The 15,354-nt window shown below is 40.2% G+C and overlaps 3 non-coding genes across 3 annotated transcripts; all 3 read right to left on the reverse strand.

The window, feature by feature from the left end:
* Positions 1–371: 371 nt before the first annotated feature.
* TRNAF-AAA (transfer RNA phenylalanine (anticodon AAA)) lies at positions 372–453 on the reverse strand. Its single transcript has one exon. It is a non-coding gene; the product is annotated as a tRNA-Phe (tRNA).
* Positions 454–8,987: 8,534 nt separating this feature from the next.
* On the reverse strand, positions 8,988–9,059 carry TRNAQ-UUG (transfer RNA glutamine (anticodon UUG)). Its single transcript has one exon. It is a non-coding gene; the product is annotated as a tRNA-Gln (tRNA).
* A 5,904-nt stretch (positions 9,060–14,963) lies between these two features.
* On the reverse strand, positions 14,964–15,035 carry TRNAQ-CUG (transfer RNA glutamine (anticodon CUG)). The gene has a single exon. It is a non-coding gene; the product is annotated as a tRNA-Gln (tRNA).
* Between the last annotated feature and the right edge of the window lie 319 nt (positions 15,036–15,354).

The raw sequence follows: 15,354 nt of genomic DNA on the forward strand, positions 1-15,354 counted from the left end.
ATCCAGAAGTCCCTAAAGGTTTTTCATGGTGTTTTAAAAGGTTCCTTCGGAAAGATAATTCAAGTAGAGTTGGTGCAAATCAAAGTTCATATCCCAGTCCATCAGTCACGGCAGGGGTCTGTGTTCACTGGAAAAAAGGAGGAGTTGCACCACATACCTGATGGCACCCTCTGAGCTTTCTTTTGATTGGTGGTGTGACGCACAAGTGACATCTCACCAGGCTGAAAAATCAAAAGAAGATCTACAGATGCTGTTAAGCTGGTTCTACAAATCCGATCCAAACATTACAGACCATTTCCATGGGGAATAGTCTTGGGAATGTGCAAATTGATCTACTCAGATAATTAGTCAAAATGTTACATGAAGTTAAATGTAGTTGGCAGGAATTGTACCTACGTGGGGAGAACCCAAAGGATTTTTAGTCCATTGCCTTAACCACTCGGCCACAACTACTCAGACGCTGTTACAACCTTATGAGTGTCACACCTTTTCTTATAGCACCATGATCAATATCAGTGATTATCCTTCTGGAAGACATTTCAGAAAAAGGAAGATTTCAATTGGAAACAAAATTCCAGGCCTCACTGAAATGTAAAAATCTGATTTAAAGGTATCATCAATTTAAACCTTGTACAGTTCAAGGTTTTTTAAAATTCATAAGGCGGATTTTGAGTGACTTTGTTCCAAACACCTACTGAAAAAGTCTTTGAAAATGCTCAAAAGTTTGAACAGATTCATTTCCATGCAAAAAGACTTGCTGTTCATATGATCAGGTATTGCGCGTCTTTTAACCTCATCATGTTTCCCAAAACGCCAAGCGGTTAACAGAAGTGAGCATATCATTTTCAGGTATATTTTGCTTGCTTTATACTTGCAATACAAGTCAATGAGAAGGTTAGAAAGACCCCTGGAAGGTTCCTGAGTGACGTTCGCAGCATTTTGCGAGCAAAAATAAAACTAAAACAAACTCAATCGATGCCCAAAACAATACTTAGAAAAACATCAACAAACTATGTTTACAAAAATGCTCGAAAACACTAAAAAGGGTGATTTAGGAAAAGAATCGCAGTTGTTTCTTGAAGCCGTTGCGGCTTGAAATCCTTGTCAGTTTCAACCAGCTGGAAAAAGTGTCATGCGAACACTGCCACAAGTTATAGAGTACGGTTGCTTGTGTGACATAGATGTTATGAGTTTTGCCTCATGAAGTCAAGTTTAACTTTTGAGTTAAACTTTCTTGATAGATAGATCTTTTTTGCCATGTGGATTTTAACTTTCTCTTTTTATGTTAAACCATGTGCGTTGGCAAATTGAGTGTGAGCAGAAAAGATAAAACCACTGCGCACAAGTAATTTCTCAGGTTCCACTGAGATTTGAACTCAGATGGCTGGATTCAGAGACAAGAGTGCTAACCATTACACCATGGAACCAGATGACCGATGAAGCTGGCTGGATTTTCTTTTGAAAACGGTGAAATAGCATGTGTAAATTGTGGAAATGTGAGAATTTTACTCTGAATCCAGTGATCTGAGTTCAAATCTCAGTGGAACCTGGGAAATTCATGCATTATGATGAAAACAGGTTCTAAAGCTGTTCTGCAAATGTATGTCTAATACACAGTGGTACATGAATATCTCCTCCCTTTTTATTCCACAAGTATGCTTAAAGTTCCATGATATCACAGCAAGGACAGTTTTAAAATGTTGATGAAATCTGGCTAATAATTAGCGTGCTGGATCTATTAGCTGGAAAAAGGGTGAGAAAAAAAGAAATTGCAAAACTTCTGCTCATCCAGAAGTCACTAAAGATTTTTCATGATGTGCTAAAAGGTTCCATCGGAAAGATAATTCAAGTAGAGTTGGTGCAAATCAAAGTTCATATCCCAGTCCATCAGTCACGGCAGGGGTCTGTGTTCGCTGGAAAAAAGGAGGAGTTGCACCACATACCTGATGGCACCCTCTGAGCTTTCTTTTGATTGATGGTGTGACGCACAAGTGACATCTCACCAGGCTTAATAATCAAAAGATGGTCTACAGATGCTGTTAAGCTGGTTCTACAAATCCGATCCAAAGATTACAGACCATTTCCGTGGGGAATAGTCTTGGGAATAGTCTTGGGAATGTGCAACTCAGATAATTAGTCAAAATGTTACATGAAGTTAAACATAGTCGGCATGATTTGAACCTACACAGGGAGACCCCAATGGATTTCTAGTCCATCACCTTAACCACTCGGCCACAACTACTCAGACGCTGTTTCAACCTTATGAGTTTCACACCTTTTCTTATAGCACCATGATCAATATCAGTGATTATCCTTCTGGAAGACATTTCAGAAAATTGAAGATTTCAATTGGAAACAAAATTCCAGGCCTCACTGAAATGTAAAAATCTGATTTAAAGGTATCATCAATTTAAACCTTGTACAGTTCAAGGTTTTTTAAAATTCATAATGCGGATTTTGAGTGACTTTGTTCCAAACACCTACTGAAAAAGTCTTTGAAAATGCTCAAAAGTTTGAACAGATTCATTTCCATGCAAAAAGACTTGCTGTTCATATGATCAGGTATTGAGCGTCTTTTAACCTCATCAAGTTTCCCAAAACGCCAAGCGCTTAACAGAAGTAACATAGTAACATAGTTTTTAAGGTTGAAGGAAGACTACACTGTGTGCAGAATTATTAGGCAAGTTATATTTTAGAGGATCATTTTATTATTGATCAACAACTATGTTCTTAATCAACCTTAAAGACTCATAAATATCCAAGCTTAATATTTTTGGAAGTTGGAGTGGGTTTTTTTTAGATTTGGCCATCTTAGGAGGATATCTGTTTGTGCAGGTAACTATTACTGTGCAGAATTATTAGGCAACTTAATAAAAACCAAATATAATCCCATCCCACTTGTTTATTTTCACCAGGTAAACCAATATCAGTGCACAATTTTAGAAATAAACATTTCTGACATGCAAAAACAAAAACAAAAAAAATTAGTGATGAATATAGCCCCCTCTCTTTATGATGACACTCAACAGCCTTCCAACCATAGATTCTGTCAGCTGCTTGATCTGTTTTCAATCAACTTTGCGCGCAGCAGCCACCACAGCCTCCCAGACACTGTTCCGAGAGGTGTACTGTTTTCCCTTCCTGTAGAACTCACATTTTATGATGGACCACAGGTTCTCTATAGGGTTCAGATCAGGTGAACAAGGGGGCCATGTCATTATTTTTTCTTCTTTTAGAACTTTACTGACCAGCCATGCTGTGAAGTAGTTGGATGCATGTGATGGAGCATTGTCCTGCATGAAAATCATGTTTTTCTTAAACGATACCGACTTCTTCCTGTACCACTGCTTGAATAAGTTGTCTTCCAGAAACTGACAGTAGGTCTGGGAGTTGAGCTTCATTCCATCCTCAACCCGAAAAGGTCCCACAAGTTCATCTTTGATGTTACCAGCCCATACCAGTACCCCACTTCCACCTTGCTGGCGTCTGAGTCGGAGTGGATCTCTCTGCCCTTTACTGATCCAGCCTCTGGCCATCCATCTGGCCCATCAAGAGTTACTCTCATTTCATCAGTCCATAAAACCTTTGAAAAATCAGTTTAAGATATTTCTTGGCCCATTCTTGACGTTTTATCTTATGTTTCTTGTTCAAAGGTGGTTGTTTTTCAGCCTTTCTTACCTTGGCCATGTCCCTGAATATCGCACACCTTGTTCTATTTGATACTTCAGTAATGTTGCAGCTCTGAAATATGGCAAAACTGGTGGCGAATGGCATCTTGGCAGCTTCACGATGGATTTTCCTCAATTCATGGGCAGTTATTTTGTGCCTTTTTGGGCCAACACGCTTCTTGCAACCCTGTTAGCTATTTGCCATGAAACGCTTGATTGTTCGGTTATCACGCTTCAAAAGTTTGGAAATTTCAAGACTGCTGCATCCCTCTGCAAGACATCTCACAATTTTGGACTTTTCAGAGTCCGTCAAATCTATCTTCTGACCCATTTTGCCAAAAGAAAGGAAGTTGCCTAATAATTAAGCACACCTTATATAGGGTGTTGATGTCATTAGTCAACACCCCTCCTCATTACAGAGAGGCACATCACCAGATTTACTTAATTGGTAGTTGGCTCTCAAGCCTATGCAGCTTGGAGTGGGACAATATGTATAAAAAGTATCAAAGTGATCAAAATATGCATTTGCCTAATAATTCTGCACGTGGTGTAAGTCCATCTAGTTCAACCCATAGCCTAACATGTTGATCCAGAGGAAGGCAAAAAAACCCATGTGGCAAACACTAAGCTCCACATTGGGGGAAAAAAATCCTTCCCGACTCCATACGACAATCAGACTAGTTCCCTGGATCAACACCCTATCATGGAATCTAGTATATATAACCTGTAATATTATACTTTTCAAGAAAGGCATCCATGCCCTTCTTAAATTTTAATAGTGAATCACTCATCACAACATCATGCGGCAGAGTTCCATAGTCTCACTGCTCTTACAGTAAAGAATCCCCATCTCTGATTATGATTAAACCTTCTTTCCTCCAGACGTAGAAGATGCCCCCTTATCCCCGTCTCTGGCCTCAGAGTAAAAAGATCAGTAGAAAGGTCTTTGTATTGTCCCCTCATATACTTGTAAATAGTAATAAGATCATCTCTATGCCTTCTTTTTTCCACAGTAAATAACCCCAAGTGTAATAACCTGTCTTGGTATTGCAGACCCCCCAGTCCTCTAATAACCTTGGTCGCTCTTCTTTGCACCCTCTCTAGTTCAGCTATGTCTTTCTTATACACCGGAGACCAAAGCTGTACACATTATTCTAAGTGTGGTCGCACTAATGACTTGCATAGAGGTAAAATTATGTTCTCCTCATGAGCATCTATGCCTCTTTTAATGCATCCCATTATTTTATTTGCCTTTGCAGCAGCTGCCTGACACTGGCCACTAAACGTGAGGTTGTCGTCCACCAATACCCCCAGGTCTTTTTCAGTTACAGTTTTGCCCAGTGTTTTACAATTAAGCATATAATTATACATTTTATTTCCTCTGCCCAAGTGCATTACCTTACATTTATCCCCATTAAAGCTCATTTGCCATTTTTCAGCCCAAGTTTCTAGTTTACATAGATCCTCCTGTAATATAATATTGTCCTCCTCTGTGTTTATTACCCTGCAGAGTTTAGTGTCATCTGCAAATATTGAAATGTTACTCTGTATGCCCCCTACATGGTCATTAATAAATATGTTAAAAAGAAGGGGGCCCAATACTGACCCCTGTGGTACCCCACTGTTAACTGAGACCCAGTCTGATTGTTTTCCATTATTACTACCCTTTGTTTCCTATCACTGAGCCAATTCTTAACCCACATACATATATTTTCCCCTATCCCCATTGTTCTCATTTTATGTACCAACCTGTTGTGTGAAACCGTATCAAAAGCTTTTGAAAAGTCCATATACACAACATCCACTGCATTTCCTTGGTCCAGTCCAGAACTTGCCTCCTCATAAAAACTGATCAGATTAGTTTGACAGGAGCGGTCCCTCCTAAACCCATGTTGATATTGGTTCATGAGGTTATTCTTCTTCAGACACTCTATTATAGCATCTCTTAGGAAACCCTCCAGGATTTTACCCACAGTAGAGGTTAAGCTTACCGGCCTATAATTTCCAAGTTCAGTTTTTGTCCCCTTTTTGAATATTGGCACCACATTTGCTATACGCCAGTCGTGTGGTACAGACCCTGTTATTATGGAATCTTTAAAGATTAAAAATATTGGTCTATCTATGACATTACTTAATTCCTGCAATACTCACGGGTGTATATCATCCAGGCCCGGGGATTTGTCAACTTTAGTGATTTTTAGACGCCACCGTACTTCCTGCTGGGTTAAGCAAGTGACATTTAATGGAGAATTTTTGTTATCACTAATCATGTTTTCTGTCATGCGATTTTCTTGTGTAAATAAGGTTGAAAAAAAATCATTTAGCATATTGGCTTTTTCCTTATCCTCATCTACCATTTCACCCAGACTATTTTAAAGGGGGCCAATGCTATCATTTTTTAGTTTTTTACTATTTATGTAGTTAAAGAATATTTTGGGGTTATTCTTACTTTCTCTGGCTATGATTCTCTCTGCCTCAATCTTTGCTGCCTTGATTTGTTTTTTACATAATTTATTTAATTTTCTATATTTATTTAATGCCTCATCACTACCTTCTTGCTGTAGTTCTCCAAATGCTTTCTTTTTGTCACTTATTGAGCCCCTTACAGCTCTATTTAGCCATAGTGGTTTCCTCCTATTTCTAGCATGTTTATTCCCAAAGGGTATATATTGTGTACAGGTCCTATTCATGATTTTAATAAATGTCTCCCATTTGTTTTGTGTAGCTTTATGTCTCAGGATATCGTCCCCGTTTATTGCACTAAGATCATCTCTCAACCGTTGGAAATTTGCCTTCCTGAAGTTTAGTGTCCTTGTAACCCCTCTACTACACATCTTATTAAAGGTTACATGAAAATGTATTATTTTGTGATCACTATTACCCAAGTGACCCCCAACTCGTATATTTGATATGCGGTCTGGCCTATTACCTTTGCTTGAACTACATGTTTCTGTCCCCCAATGTATTTCAGGGTAGTTGAAGTCTCCCATAATAATGACTTCTCCTTGAGTCGCTGCTTCATCTATTTGCTTTACGAGGATATTCTCCGCTACTTCCATTATTTTTGGAGACTTATAACAAACCCCTATCAGTAATTTATTATTTTTTCCCCCTCCCATTATCTCCACCCACAGGGACTCATTTTCATTAGATTCACATATATCCTCCCACAAGACGGGTTTTAAGGATGATTTTACATATAAACACACACCCCCCCTCGCTTGTTTGTACGGTCATTTCTGAACAGACTATAGCCCTGTAAATTAACTGCCCAGTCATGGCTCTCGTCCAGCCACATCTCAAATATCCATACCATGTCATAATTATTTTCAAACAAAATTAATTCTAATTCCTCCATTTTGTTGGTGAGGCTTCTGGCATTAGTGTACATGCATTTTATGTATCTCTCTGTACCTCTATTCCTTCTTACTTTATTGACTGTTCTAACCCCACCCCCAATTTCTTTATTTGTGCCCAAGGTCACTATCTGCACTATCTTCCCCACCTATAAAATGAATACCCTCCCCGCCCAATCCCTAGTTTAAACACTCCTCCAACCTTCTAGCCATTTTCTCCCCCAGCACAGCTGCACCCTCCCCATTTAGGTGCAGCCAGTCCCTAGCGTAGAGTCTGTAGCCAACTGAGAAGTCGGCCCAGTTTTCCAGGAATCCAAATCCCTCCTTCCTACACCAGCTCTTGAGTCACTTATTTATCTCCCTAATCTCCCGTTGCCTCTCTGGCGTGGCATGTGGTACCGGTAGTATTTCAGAGAATACCCCCTTGGAGGTCCTTGCTTTCAGCTTGCAGTCTAATTCCCTGAAATCATCTTTATGGACCTTCCACCTACCTCTAACTTTGTCATTTGTGCCAATGTGCACCATGACCACTGGATCCTCACCAGCCCCTCCCAGTAATCTGTCAACCCGATCAGCGATGTGCCGGACTCGAGCGCCAGGTAGGCAGCACACTGTTCGACGATCCCTGTCTTTGTGACAGATTGCCCTATCTGTTCCCCTAATAATTGAGTCCCCCACTACCAGCACCTGCCTGGCCTGCCCTGCTCTCCTATTTCCCTCTTTACTGGAGCTGACACTCCTCCGGCTTTCAGGGGACATGCCTTGCTGCAGCAGTGCTACCCCTGTACCGTCACTCCCCTCATCTGCCAACTTTGCAAACTTATTGGGGTGTGCCAGATCAGGACTAACCTCCCTGGCACTCTTCCCTCTATCTCCCCTTCTAACTGTCATCCAACTAGCGGCCTCACTGTCCTGCAGCTCCCGACTACCACCCTCCCCCACATCTACCCCACTGAGCTGCTGCTCAGTGAGCAGCAGACTCCTTTCCATATTGTCAATGGATCTCAGTGTTGCCAGCTGCTCATTTAGATCCAGTACCTGGGCTTCCAAACGCACAACGTGCACACATCTCGCGCAGCAGTAAGCAACCCCGACCGGCTGTTCAAGGAATGCATACATATGGCAAGATGTACACTGGATAGCATTGTCAATAATGGAGCTCATTTCCTAATGGGGATTGCAATAGACAGAATGTTAAGTAAAAATAAAAGTAAAGAATTAATAAAATACAGACAGCAATTCAGTCCAAAGTCCTCCCTTCCAAACTCCCTAAATACAAAGTCAATGAAAAACAAGTCACACACTTACTTTCGTTTGCACTTACGCTATGGTGACACTCAGCTCGTTCACACTCGCAAACTAAGAAATTTAAAGAGGTTTTTTGTTTTTTTTCCCCTTTTCCAGCAACGCACCCTACAGCTCAATACACTTCTAAAGTGAGCATATCATTCTTCAGGTATATTTTGCTTGCGCAATACTTGCAATACAAGTCAATGAGAAAGTTAGAAAGACTCCTGGAAGGTTCATGAGTGACGTTCGCAGCATTTTGCAAGCAAAAAAAATACGAAAACAAACTCAATCGATGCCCAAAACAATTCTTAGAAAAACTTCACCAAACTATGTTTATAAAAATGCTGGAAAACACTAAAAGGGATGATTCAGGAAAAGAATCACTGTCGTTTCTTGAAGCGGTTTCGGCTTGAAATCCTTGTCAGTTTCAACCACCTGGAAAAAGTGTGTTGTGAACATTGGCATAAGTTATATAGTACAGTTCCTTGGTGTGACATAGATGGTATGAGTTTGGCTTCATGAAGTCAAGTTTTACTTTTGGGTTAAACATTCTTGATAGATAGATCTTTTTCGCCATGTGGATTTTTACTTTCTCTTTTTATGTGAAACCATGTGCATTGGCAAATTGAGTGTGAGCAGAAAAGATAAAACTGATATGCACAAAGAACTTCTAAGGCTCCACTGAGATTTGAACTCAGATAGCTGGATTCAAAGTCCAGAGTGCTAACCATTACACCATGGAACCATATGACTGATGGAGCTGGCTGGATTTTCTTTTCAAAACGGTAAAAGAGCATGTGTAAATTGTGGAAATGTGAGAAGTTCACTCTGAATCCAGTGATCTGAGTTCAAATCTCAGTGGAACCTGGAAAATTCATGCCTTATGGTGAAAACAGGTTATAAAGCTGTTCTGCAAATGTATATCTAATGCACAGTAATAAATTAATATCTCCTCCCTTTTTATTCCACAAGTGTGGTTAAAGTTCCATGATATCACAACAAGGACAGTTTTAAAATGTTGATGAAATCTAGCTAATAATTAGCGTGCTGGATCTATTAGCTGAAAAAAGGGTGAGAAAAAAAGAAATTGCAAAACTTCTGCTCATCCAGAAGTCACTAAAGATTTTTCATGGTGTGCTAAAAGGTTCCATCGGAAAGATAATTCAAGTAGAGTTGGTGCAAATCAAAGTTCATATCCCAGTCCATAAGTCACGGCAGTGGTCTGTGTTCGCTGGAAAAAAGGAGGAGTTGCACCACATACCTGATGGCACCCTCTGAGCTTTGTTTGATTGGTGGTGTGATGGACTAGTGACATTCCACCAGGCTGAATAATCAAAAGAAGATCTACAGATGCTGTTAAGCTGGTTCTACAAATCCCATCCAAATATTGCAGACCATTTCCGTGGGGGATAGACTTGGGAACGTGCAAATTGATCTACTCAAGTAATAAGTGAAAACATTGCATGAAGTTAGATGCAGTTGGCAGGATTTGAACCTGCATGGGGAGACCCCAAAAGACTTCCAGTCCATCACCTTAACCACTCAGCCACAACTACTCGGACGCTGTTTGATTCTTATGAATTTCACACCTTTTCTTATACCACCATGATCAATATCAGTGATTATCCTTCTGGAAGAGATCTCAGAAAATGGAAGATTTCAATTGGAAACAAAATTCCAGGCCTCACTGAAATGTAAAAATCTGATTTAAAGGTATCATCAATTGGAACCTTGTAAAGTTCAAGGTTTTTAAAAATTCATAAGGCGGATTTCGAGTGACTTTGTTCCAAACACTTCCTGAAAAAGGCTTTGAAAATGCTCAAAAGTTTGAACAGATTAATTTCCATGCAAAAAGTCTTGCTGTTCATATGATCAGGTATTGAACGTCTTTTAACTTCATCAAGTTTCCCAAAACGCCAAGCAGTTAACAGAAGTGAGCATATCATTCTTCAGGTATATTTTGGTTGCTTTATACTTGCAATACAAGTCAATGAGAAGGTTAGATAGACTCCTGGAAGGTTACTGAGTGACGTTCACAGTATTTTGCGAGCACCTGGAAAAAGTGTCATGTGAACATTGGCACAAGTCATAGAGTACAGTTGCTTGGTGCGACATAGATGGTATGAGTTTTGCTTTATGAAGTCAAGTTTAACTTTCGCGTTAACCTTTCTTGATAGATACACTCCCTGACAGAAGTTATGTCGCTTATCCATGTTATGTAAATAAAAGCTTATAACCTGACGTTAAATTCATCCATTGGTTTTATTTATTACTCTCTTGTAAGCTGAAACCCTCCCAAATTTGGTATAGGTTAAGAAAATAAATTGACATCAATGCTGAAATATTGATCATTTAATGAACACAGACAAAAGTTTTGTTGCCTGGTCATATATTGCACCCAATCCTAGTTTACATCCTCACCATTGCTCAGTAAATGATCAGTTAATTAGTGGGTGTGTATGAAAAGAAACCCAGCACCCCAGACCTTCACTTGAACTGCAACTTGAGCTCTGACAACATGCCAAATAATCAACCTGTGACCAAAGCCTTGATTATCAAGAGCCTGAAGACCAGATCCACTACAGAGGTGACTGGCACCTTTAACCCCTTAACAACATTTGACGTACAAATACGCGTCTGTGCCCTGGGACTTAAGAGCCAGACCCATATTAGTACGTCATGGCGATCGCACGCGCACACAGGCTGTGCGGGAGCGATCGCCGCCGGGTGTCAGCTGATTGTCACAGCTGACACCCGGTACTATGTGCAGGCAGCGGTCACGCACCGCTCCCAGCACATTAATACCCGCGATGCTGCTATCGAAGTCGATCACAGCATTGCGGAGGCAAGGGGAGGTGATCGCCGATACTCACTTCCTCTTCCGGCTTCCAGCGCTGTCTGCTGTGGCTTCCAGGATGTTGCCATGATGACCCGATGTCGTCATGACAACATCCGGGTCACCAGACAGCAGGAATATTGTTTGGACATGCGCGGTGCATCTCCAAACAATCTTCTCCCTGTCCAGCGCTGACAGCCTGCATGGCACAGGGATGGTGCTGCATTCCTGTGCCATGAAGGCGATCAGAGAAAAAAAAGTGAAAGTCCCATAGTGGGACAAAGTATTAAAGTATAAAAACTATCAGAAAGTGAAAAAAAATAAATAAATAAAAATTGCAAAAATATAATGTACCCATCAATAAATATTATTATAAAAAAAACAATAAAAGTACACATATTTGGTATCGCCATGTCCAGAACAACATGTCCTATAAAACTGTCCCACTAGTTAACCCCTTCAATGAACATGGTAAAAAAAAAAAACGAAGCAAAAAACAATGCTTTATCACCATACCTCCAAACAAAAAATGGAATAACACGCGATAAAAAAGACAAATATAAATAAAAATGGTACCTCTGAAAACGTCATCTCGTCCCGCAAAAAACAAGCCACGATACAGTTCCATCAGCCAAAAAATATATATATATAGCTCTCAGAATAAAGCTATGCTAAAAAATATTTTTTTCTATAAAATTGCTTTTATTATGTAAAAGTGCAAAACATAGAAAAACTATATAAATGTGGTACCACTGTAAACATACTGACCCGAAGAATAAAGCTGCCTTATCAATTTTACCACACGCGGAACAGAATAAAAAAAAACAAAAAAGACAATTCCTGAATTGTTGGTTTTTTATTTATTCTGCCTCCCAAAAATCGGAATAGAAAGGGATCAAAAAATGTCACGTGCCTGAAAATGGCAACAATAACAACGTCAACTCATCCTGCAAAAAACGAGCCATCACATGACTGCCTGCCAAAATCTGGAAAAATTATAGCTCTCAAAATATGGCGATGCAAAAACTAGATTTTACAAAAAATGCGTCTTTTAGTGTGTGACATCTGTCAGTCATAAAAACCCCATATGATTCTGGTATCGCTGTAGTCTCACCGACCCAAAGAATAAGGTCGTCTAATCACTTATACCGCATGAGGAACGGCGTAAGAAATAAACTCTCGGGTTAGGGTTGGGCTAGGGTTAGGGCTAGGGTTAGGGCTGGGTTTGGGGTTAGGGCTGTGATGGGGTTCGCAAGTGCTCGCTACTTGAGTTTGCATCGGGTGCTCTGGTATGCATTGAGTATCATGGGTATTTGAGTGACATGCTCGAGTCTCCACCCCATATACTTCGTGGCCAAAAAAACTTTGCGGGGATTGCCTGCCTTGCACGAGCGATCCCCGCATGTTTTTTTTTGAGAGTCTAATAACCGTGAAAAATGCAAAGCAAGGACTCGAGCATGTCAATCAAGCACACGCTGTACATGGTGCATACCTGAGTACCCGATGCAAACTCAAGTAGCGAGCACTTGCGCTCCAGACTAATGACAACTTATTCAATATGATGACCTATTGTTATCAAATTCTGTGTCGTACCACTGGGTTCAAAATGTTCACTATACACCTTAATAAAATCCTTGAAGGGTATAGTTTCCAAAATGGGATCACTTGTAAGGGAGCTCCACTGTTTAGGCACATCAGGGGCTCTCCAAATGCGACATGGTGTCCGCTAACAAATTGAATGGAAAATCGGCTCAAATTGTTACTGGATGCCATGTTGCGTTTGGAGAGCCCCTGCGTGCCTAAACATTGGAGCTCCCCCACCAGTGACTCCATTTTGGAAACTAGACCCCCAAAGGCACCTATATAGATGCATAGTGAGCACTTGGAACCCCCAGGTGCTTGACAAATTGATTCGTAAAAATGAAAAAGTGAAAAAAAAAACACTTTTTCATTTTTACGAATCAATTTGTCAAGCACCTGGGGGTTCCAAGTGCTCACAATGCATATAGATAGGTGCCATGGGGGGTCTAGTTTCCAAAATGGGGTCACTTGTGGGGGATCTCCAATGTTTGGGCACACAGGGGCTCTCCAAACGCAACATGGTGTCTGCTAACAATTTGAGCCGACAATTTGTTAGCGGACACCATGTTGCATTTGGAGAGTCCCTGTGTGCCCAAACATTAGAGCTCCCCCACAAGTGACCCCATTTTGGAAACTAGACCCCCCAAGGCACCTATCTAGATGCATAGTGAGCACTTGGAACGCCTAGGTGCTTCACAAATTGATTCGTAAAAATGAAAAAGTGAAAAAAAAAACACTTTTTCATTTTTACGAATCAATTTGTGAAGCACCTCGGGGTTGAAGCTTTCCAGAGTAATTACCTCATAAAGTGACAGTGGTCAAAATTGAAAAAATTGGCCTGGTCATTAACGTGCAAACCACCCTCGGGCGTTAAGGGGTTAATGTGTCTCAGCATCAAGTACAAGGAATTAAAAAAAGATTTGAAGTGACTGCAGATGTGTTTGACAAGCTCAGGTCCAGCAGACCCCACAAGACAACTGCTCAGGAGGAACGTTTGTTTGTTAGAAAATCCAAAGCAAGCCCCTCTTCCACTGCAGCAGAGCTCCAACAGGCTTGGTCACCACAAGTCCCTGTGTCAACTAGAACAGATTATAGGATTCTGTCTCGAAATGGCCTCCATGGTGGAATCAGTGCCCAGAAGCCAGCACTAAACAAAAGGCAAATAAAAAAACGTGTGGCATTTGCAAAGTCCCACAGACTGCTAAACAGATGGAAGCTGGAAAAGTGGCAGAAGGTGGATTTCTCTGATGAATCTTCAGTAGAATTACACCACAGCCACTGCAAATACTGCAGGAGACCTACTGGACCCCATATGGATCCAAAATACACCCAGAAAACAGTTACATTTGGTGGTGGAAATTTCATGGTCTGGGGTTACATTCAGTAAGGGGGTGTGCAAAACATTTGCAAGGTGGAAGGCAATATCAATAGCCTAAAATATCAAGAAGTATTAGCTACCTCTTACATTCCAAATCATAAAAGGGGTCAAATTCTGCAGCAGGATTGAGCTCCATCTGATACATTCATCTCTACAAAAGTTCCTCCAGGCAAAAAAGATCAAGGTGCTCAAGGACTGGCCAGCCCAGTCACAAGACATGAACATCATTGAGCATGTTTTTGGTAGGATGAAAGAGGAAGCTTGGAAGACAAAACCAAAGAATCTAGATGAACTCTGGGAGGCATGTAAGACTGCATTCTTTGCTACTCCTGATGACTTCATTAATAAATTGTATGAATCATTGTTGAACCACATGAATGCAGTCCTTCAAGCTCATGGAAGTGACACAAAATATTAAATATGACTCTAACAGCACCACAACTTCATTCACAAATGTTATGCAACATATATTTGTATTTTAAGATAATTATTTGTTTGAATATCACATTACTTTCTGTGGGCAACAAAACTTTTGTCTTGCCAAAATCTGACCATTCTGTGTTCATTTAATTATCAATATTTCAGCATTGATGACAATTTATTTTCTTAACCTAAACCAAATTTGGAAGGGTTTCAGCTTTCAAAAGAGTAATTTATAAAACCAATGGATGAAATTAACATCAGGTTATAAGCTTTTATTTACATAACATGGATAAGAGACATAACTTCTGTCAGGGAGTGTAGATCTTATTTGCCATGTGGATTTCAACTTTCTCTTTTTATGTTAAACCATGTGCATTGGCAAATTGAGTGTGAGCAGAAAACATTAAACTGCTGTGCACAAAGAACTTCTCAGGTTCCACTGAGATTTGAACTCAGATAGCCAGATTCAGAGTCCAGAGTGCTAACCATTACACCATGGAACCATATGACTGATGGAATAGGCTGGATTTTCTTTTGAAAATGGTAAAAGAGCATGTGTAAATTGTGGAAATGTGAGAAATTCACTCTGAATCCAGTGATCTGAGTTCAAATCTCAGTGGAACCTGGGAAATTCATGCATTATGGTGAAAACAGGTTCTAAAGCTGTTCTGTAAATGTATATCTAATACACAGTGCTAAATTAATATCTCCTCCCTTTTTATTCCACAGGTGTGCTTAAAGTTCCATGATATCACAACAAGGACAGTTTTAAAATGTTGATGAAATCTGGCTAATAATTAGCGTGCTGGATCTATTAGCTGG

The sequence above is a fragment of the Phyllobates terribilis genome, unplaced genomic scaffold, assembly GCF_046119375.1.
Source record: "Phyllobates terribilis strain yellow unplaced genomic scaffold, ASM4611937v1 Scaffold_13__5_contigs__length_258822181, whole genome shotgun sequence".
Taxonomy (NCBI): domain Eukaryota; kingdom Metazoa; phylum Chordata; class Amphibia; order Anura; family Dendrobatidae; genus Phyllobates; species Phyllobates terribilis.